A 6,351-nucleotide genomic window follows, 5' to 3' on the forward strand; every position below is an offset into this window, starting at 1 on the left:
GTTTCAAGTAACCCGTAAATGCCAGGAAAACTCTGACACCTAGTGCCAAGCATGCAGCTGTGCGCAAGGATCACCACTGGACTTTCTGCTTTCTTTTACCAGCATCCAGTAGAAGCTCTATAAGGAAATGTGTTGTTGTCAGAAAGGTTTAGTCTTCCTTGCCAGAGGGTGTATTTGTTTGAACTGTTCTTGCATGAAGAATACACAGTGGTTGGGGATGTAATTTCTGGTCAGTGCTGTTTAATTGTCCCTTTGACATTATGCTTTTCTGCTGAGGTTGACAAAAGAAGTCTTCTAAAGTCTCCTGTTTGTTAGCCACGTGAAGTATGTTAGCCATGTGGAGGTAAAGGAAGGTGACAGAGGGTGGGATGCATAGGAACAGAGATGTAATGGATAGGAATTGGTAGAAGAATCTCACCCATGTGTGCTGAGCAGTATTTGCTTTTGCAGACAGGCCAGGCCTCAAATTCAACAGCAATAGGCTTGAGGTAGGTTCAGGTTCTGTACTTGGATCCCTTCTATATGTCCGTTGTTTCCTCCAGCTCGACTGCAATGCCAATCCTAGGGTCTTGTCTCCAGAAAGACCGTTAGTACTTAGGCAGGGGTATAGGATCTCCTGCCTAGAAGAGAAGCAGAAGGGATAAGACGGCACCAGCCTGCTGACTAGGCTGTTAACCAAATGCTGTAACAGATCAAAGGGAAAACCAAATTACAGATTGATAGATGCCTTTAGTTTATAAGTTATTAAGCACCAGGTAACAGGTTAGATTAATATTGTGCCTGGAGGTTGTTTTTTTTTTCTGCTTTTTCCCCCTCTCTTTTTTTAAAAATTGGGGAAAACAAAATATTTTTCTAATTAAGTAAATCTACAGTGTTTGCTAATGGGACCCGTCTGGGTGCTTGTCACAGGGCACAGGGAGAGCTGAAATAATGATTTTATTTTTTCATTAAATAGAATTATAGGCAGTTACTCAAAGCAACTGTGAGTCTAATTGAAAGAAAACCATTTCTTCTTAATTTACTTTCATGGTTCTGGATGATAAAAGAGTGTGTTCCCTGGAAAATTAAATAAAAAGCACAACCTGAGGAAGCCTGAAATAATGTTGCTCAGGCACAGGTGGGCAGAGAGACCAGAGTAGTTTTCCTGCTAGTTATTAGAGAGTTCAGACACTAGTGCTTCCTCTTACTCTCCCAAAGGTGCGTTTCTCCTTTCTCAGGCCCCCTCCCAAGCTTCCCTCTGTTCACTTCAGGGACATCCCCTTGTTTTCCAGTTTAGTCATCCACCACATTAACCATGTAAGCTTTACTCTTCCTGAAGGGTTACACTTTCCCTCTCCATCCATGGGTGACAGCAGTCAGGTATCAGTGCTTGTTTGTATCCCAAATGATTCCTGACTAGTTCATGCATTGGGATTATCAGGATCAGCAGGAGCAGGTGAGAAGCAGGCAGATTGTGTGGAGAACTGGCTGGAGAACTAACCCTGCCTAGGGCAATGCTAGATTGTGTTGCCAAGGTGCAGAAATCACTGTATGTGTGTTTGGGAGAAGTCAAATATGGAATTCAACTTGGAGGGGTGTATGTAGAGCTACTTCAAGAATTATTCTTGATGCAGTGTGGGAAATAAAGCATGTCTAAAAGCAAGTGCACAAAGAGAGGGTGTGAAGTTGCAGTCAGAGCAGGGACCTGGGGTACTGAACTCCCATCAGTGCTTTGCAAATATATTGCTCAGGTGGAAAGTGCAGGCCAGGGCAGTGGCTTTCCTCTTGTTATTATGAAGCCTTTTGGTTCCAAGCATCAGCCTTAAGCTCATGGGTGAGTCTTTCTGGGGCCCTGGCTCCAAGGGTGCCTTACAGAGCTGCCAGCATCTCCTGGTTTGGTTGGATTTCTGTTCTTTCACTGGGGCTGCAGGGAGCAGGTAATGTTTGAACACATCTTTTTCAGTCCTGAATAAGCCCAGGCATATTTAGGCACTGCATAGGGACATGAGGGGTTAAGAAAATGGGAACTGATTAAATCCATGGTGAGGGTCCTTATCTGGCTCTGGTGCTGCCTCTGAAATGGACGCATCTGGTAGGGTCACAGCATCAAGGAATGGCTGCAGCACTGAGGCAGGGGTCTGTTTCCACTAACCATTTCTGCTACTTCTTACACTAAGTACTTCCTAAAAAAGGCCTGGGATAATGTTTCACTGTGGCTGCTGTTAGATTTACGGGGATACCATTTGCTCCAGCTCTTGGATTCACTCAGTCCGGGACAAGATTAAAACCAACCCTTCAATTTCCTTTTTTTCTTTAGGAAATTAACTGTGGCTTTTCTGCTAATGAAAGTCCAGAGACACCAGCTTATTCAGGCTCTCTGCTGGCTCTGTCTGTGTTTGATATGTCTTCAAGGTGCACCTGAAGGAAACAAGTTAAGGCAGCAAGGCAGCTATTGACAATTAACACTAAATGTTATTTTCTACCTTTTATAAATGCCTGTGTGTATAAGGAAGCCAGAGCAGGGCTTGGACTTGTCACTTCAACATCCTGTTTGAAAACAGGGTAGAGAAAAAGGCAGTGAAAACTTTCCGTGAAACAAAATCTATTTTGCCTCTATCTTTAGATGCCTGTGCTTCTGTGATCCTGTTACACTAAAAAATCTGGTTTGTTCCAGTTTCATCTTTATGTCTTTGTGTTGCTTAATACAAAGCTGAAGAAGTAATTTCAAAAGAAAATTGGAATTTTCTAAGAAATGTTTTTGTAACTCGCTTTACTTCAAAAGCTGCTTCTACAAACTGCTCTGATTCCATGAGGCATTCAAGGGAAAGAACTTCCCTGTAATACTTCTTGATCCTCTGTGTCTTGGGTCAGGACAGGGCAGTTGGGATGATTCAGAGCAATGGGACAAGATATTTATATATTTCCCATCAGGAGACTTGGTTGGGAATTTTCTGACAAAAAGAGTTTTCACTGGAAAGTGCTGGTTCAGCCAAAATTATTTTTCTTCCATCTCATTCCCACAAAACACTAGCTTCTTTGTTTCGTTCTGCTGCTGGAGAATCTGGGCCTCTGGGATCAATGGTTCCAGTGCTGTCCCAGTGCAGCCATTTTCCTCCCTTTGGAAAATACGAAGCCTTCCAGGTAGTCTGAAGGAGAACTGGACACCATGAAAATCCCCATGGAGGCCAGTGAGCTGTGACTCTGGATTCCAGCTGAGCCCTGGCTTGTCTGGTTTTTGCAAAGGATTTGCCAGAAGCCGGGTGTTGGGATATTTTGTTTATTTTTATCAGTATCTGAATTGATGGCTCAGTTAAAGAGGATCCCCAGTCAATAGCCTCCCTGTACTTGACTGATAGTTACTACCCTGCAAGAATGGATGGCCAGGCCCTTTGAACTGGGCTCCTTTTTAGGTTTGGAAACATAATTCCAGTCCGTATTGTTGAGATGAACAGAAGTGAAGATGTTGCTGAATCTTGTGTTCTTACTGATGGAGAGGCTGCCTGTTTCTGAACATTCTGCCAAAGTGCTATGAAGAATAAACCATGTCCTGTGAACTACCTGATAAATGTTTAGTTCAAAATAAAGTTTTGTTTTTCCAAACTCTTTAATACCTTCCTAATCTGAAGTACAACTTTTCTCCTCTATAATAACTATATTAAATTTTAATACCAAGTATTAATATAACATATTTAATGGCAGCCTGCGTATTATTCTGAATGTAGCTGCCCTGCCAAAGAGCTCTATGATCTTGACTGGGAGAGGATTTAACTCTTCCCAGGCACTCAGTGGGTAGCAAAGGCACCTGGTGTTGCTACCACAGAGAGCAAACTTCAGTGCTGGGAATTGTTTTGGCAGGTTGCAAGCAAGGAACATACTCTCTGTGTCTAGGAAATGTGGCTATTTGGCTCTGGTATTCCGTAGTATTGGAGTGTCAAACATTAGTATAATTATCCACCAGGGAGCCTTAAAAACTGGATTTTGCCCCAAAATGATGAGGTTGGCTTAAAAACCAGGGTTCTTGTTGAAAGTTATGTTCCAACTATTGAATTTTGAAGCTGTGTGTTTCTGTTGTTTGTGTTGTGGTCCATAACTTGAGCGGAAGAAACTTGCTGTAAAGGAAAACTCAGTCAGAATGGAAACACAGACATGCAGATGCTGAAACTCATGACAAAATCTGTGTGCTGACAAAGCCGTAAAACCTCAGGTCCACTTAGAGGCAAGAACACAGGAAACGGGTATCTCTGTGCAGGTTTGATTCTGCGGGTGTCCCAGGCTTTTTGCTTTATTGGTTTACATGAGTGTGTTCTGAGGAGCTAAAAGCACCAGGAATTAGTTCTTTTACAATGTGCTTTTTTAGTAGAATCACTGAGTAAAATGTTCTCGCCTGGAAAGAAGTCAGTGCTGAGATGGAGGGAAGGGAAAGAAATTAGAAAAAGAAAATAAAGAAACAGGCAGTGGGTGGCAAAAGGGAGAGAGGTACACAGTGGTGAGTGTGAAGGATGACTTGGAAAGTAGAGGGATGCTATTGAGGAACAGCAGTAGGAAGGAAAAGGGGGGCTGAGGGGAAAAGCAGGAGACATGGTAAGTTAAGTAAATTCACATTTATTTCTGCAAGAATTTGCTTCAAACGCTCTTCCTGCCCTCACTGAACATTTGCTGTTTGGACGCCCTCCACTACAGTGAGGAACAAAACGGCTCTGTTAAAGCACCAGTGATGGAGGTGAACACCAGGTCACTGGCAGGCTGCTGCTCTCAGTGCTGTGTGCTCCACCTGAGGCATGCCGAGGGCTGAGCCAGCAACTGGTGAAGCTCCTGCAAAGGCTCCCTTGGGTCCTGCCTCTGCCCGTGGCCTGGTGCAGGAAGCCAAACTCCACTGCTAATTATTGGTCATCTCCAAAAACACCGTGGCTTTTGGAGGAGCTGGTGCTGGGCCCTGGGGAGCAGTGATCATGGCAAGGTTTATTAGTTGCCTTGACAGTGTTCAAATGCATAATGGACAAGCTAGACCGTACAGCTGAAATTCTATCCCATGCTGCCAGTCAGATATGTTCAGAAAGAGATGGTCCCTGTTTAAATTAGGGCCTTGAATATCAGTGCAAATGAAAGGGTTTTCACCACCAAGGAGGACAGACTTACTTTTACCCTTAGCAAACCTCCCTCTGCCTGCGCACCAGATAGCAGATATGTTCCAGCTTATTGGGACTACAACCAACCTATTGTTTTGGTCCAGTTTGAGCTACAGTGAACAATGGGAGACATTGTTGGAGATCTTTTGCTGAAGGTTTTTAAATGCATGTTACGCTGTGAAGGCGCAGGGCATCTGCAGTGTCACTGTCTGGAGACATGACTGCCTTACCGCGAGGAGGCTCCTTTACACAGGGATTGCTCCATTTTAACAAGGACTTCCGATTTCTTATGCACTCCTACATGACTTGAGCTGTAGGGGTTTTCTAGACTAAAGCTGTTTAATGATCATAATTTATTATATTTATCTAATAAGTACTCTAGTCATGGATGTGTTGCATGGCAATTGCTGTTCACATAGCCCATAGTAATATTGCTACAATAGGACAGCTATGTTTTAAAAGGCATGCTTCTTATTAGAACTGGCATAGTTTTCCAGGGCTGGTCTAGTTAATCTCTTATTTTTAAGTGTAAGATCGTCTTTGCTTCTGGAGTATTTTGCATAATGGCATTTAAGAGCTGATCTGCTTTCTATGTCCATTAAAAGATACATTTCACTGCTATATGCCACTTAGTCCTTCACGTATGAGATCCATAATTCCAAAGAAATCTTAGAGATTTCATTGGAAATCCCCTGTAAAATTTATTTTGCTATATCTCCTACAGAGAAAGGCTCTTTCAGATAAATACTGAATTGCTTTTGGAGGTGGGGAATCCCTTCCCTGCCATGTGAGCTGGAAGAGAATGTTCTGAGGAGACCAGCACGACTGGAAAATGGTTTGACAGTTGAGCAAACTTAGTATTTCATCCAATGTAAGTCTTGATTCCTGTAATAGGCAGCTAACACACTCCTTCCAAGGGGTAACTTCTCGCTTGAAGGTAAGATCTGGCTTTTGAGTCAGATGCTATTACCTTGTGTCTCTGGTGTTTGTATTAATGCTGATTGCAGTAGGACAGTTAGCTAGTAGAGGTTAGCTCCTCTGTGAGAGCACTGGAAACAGAAGATTTTAGAACATGGTGGGGTTGTTTTTAGGATTTGTTTCAGTGATGGTAGTTGGTTTGGTTTTTTTGAAAGGGAAGCTGATTTGTCCAAGCTTCCCACTGACAGACAGGCTCCTCTAGACTTGGAAACCAGAGCTCAATACTGTAGTTTTGCTGATCAATTATCAGTTACTAAAGGAGGAGGGG

Source organism: Pezoporus wallicus, unplaced genomic scaffold (genome assembly GCF_028554395.1).
Source record: "Pezoporus wallicus isolate ANWC-B61680 ecotype Strahan unplaced genomic scaffold, APGP_CSIRO_Pwel_v1 contig_13766, whole genome shotgun sequence".
Taxonomy (NCBI): domain Eukaryota; kingdom Metazoa; phylum Chordata; class Aves; order Psittaciformes; family Psittacidae; genus Pezoporus; species Pezoporus wallicus.